This window comes from Staurois parvus, unplaced genomic scaffold, assembly GCF_062004578.1.
Source record: "Staurois parvus isolate SC_StPar_1 unplaced genomic scaffold, SC_StPar_1.0 ptg000425l, whole genome shotgun sequence".
NCBI lineage: Eukaryota > Metazoa > Chordata > Amphibia > Anura > Ranidae > Staurois > Staurois parvus.
Genome location: NW_028318221.1, coordinates 4,123,290 through 4,124,783, shown reverse-complemented (window position 1 = coordinate 4,124,783; position 1,494 = coordinate 4,123,290). Strand labels below are relative to the sequence as shown.

At 48.3% G+C, this 1,494-nt stretch overlaps 1 pseudogene; it reads right to left on the bottom strand.

Annotated features, from left to right (window-relative positions):
* Positions 1-822: 822 nt before the first annotated feature.
* On the bottom strand, positions 823-937 carry LOC149454527 (U2 spliceosomal RNA; annotated as a pseudogene).
* Between the last annotated feature and the right edge of the window lie 557 nt (positions 938-1,494).

The window sequence follows — 1,494 nt, the reverse complement described above, 5'->3', positions numbered from 1 at the left end:
GTGGAACTATAACGTAAAAACCCGTAAGTGTCCGCAAAAAAGTGCAAGTGCAGAAACACACACACGAAAAACGTGCACTTAGGGGTGTGTTTGTCCTACCCCCGAAAGGGTTGGACCGTTCACCCGATCCCCCGGGGCACGAAGCTCCTGACAGGGACAAGGTTCCCATTTGGTCCTCCTGGCCAAAAGGCCTGGTGGACCACCGTTCCTTATGCCCAGCCGAAGCCGGACATCCAGTACTAGGCAAGGGGGTTCTCCCGAAGAGAAAACCCCCTAGGGATCAGGGGAGGAAGGAACCGTATGGCCACACATCCTCCCCCTAGACTTCAGGTAAGGCCCGAGGACCCACACCCTCCATCCGTGAAAAAACACACACATAAGAAAGCAAAAAGTGACAAAACGTGGGAGTGGTTTAAATAAATAGAATAAAATAAAAAAGTGGTACCGTGCCTAATAGTGCACAGACCAGGCCCTGAGGCCTGTAGCAAAAATTGCCCTGGACTTAGCCAAAAGACCTGGTCCTTAGGGCGCTGTGCAAAAAGATGTGAAAAACAGTGGCCATGTGTCATCTTCACACCGTGGGGTCCCACACCCAAGTGTTACTAGTGACACCCCTGAGAGCGTCTTCCCCAGGGGGCACTGAGTTTGCGGACTTTTTGCGTCCCCGACCCCAGGCCAGACCAAGGTAGCATGCTCAAACCAGGAGGAACTGGGTCTTTCCGGTCTCCCCAGAGGAATTACTCCCAAGGCCCCAGAACGAATCATGGCGCTCCCTGGTTTCTGTCCCTCCGGTACTAGCCTTCCGGACCCCCATCATACCAGTGAGGGTACTGTACAACAACCATCCCCGTAAACTAGAATGGTCGGTAGCACCCCCACTGGACACTGATAAGAACAGATACTACACTTGATCTTAGCCAAAAGGCCGAGAAGCGATACATAAAACACAGATACCACTTTGCATAACACAATTAGTAAGAAGTCACAATTCACTCGCCAAAGACTCCAAAAACTGACTAGTATCACACTGACTAGGGTGACATATGAGAGAGACATTGACACATGAAAGAATAACTGTTAATGAGGTTTAGCAGCTTACTGACATTTGCTATAGCAGTACTATCTAGAGCAGAAATGTCCTACCTAACCACTGGCCAGTGGGATGAAACTTAAAGTCTCTCAACGTTGGGTCCCTTTAATCAATGGAAGAGCGCTCACTCTCTGCATGGGAGAGTATTTGTAATCCAGGGGTAGCAGGATAGCACAGTCTCCTTTAAGCAGAATCTTCCAGTGAACATTGCAATAGGAAAAAACAACACTTCAACAAATTTTTACCATACAGGTGAAATGCTGATGTACTGACACTTGCTCAATATATTTATAGCAGCAAGCTTCTGTGGGGACTTGGAACTAAACACACTCTTCAGCCACAGCACATGTTTTGAGGAGACAAACCAGTAATATACAGTGACAGAGTTCTCTCATCAATCAGCA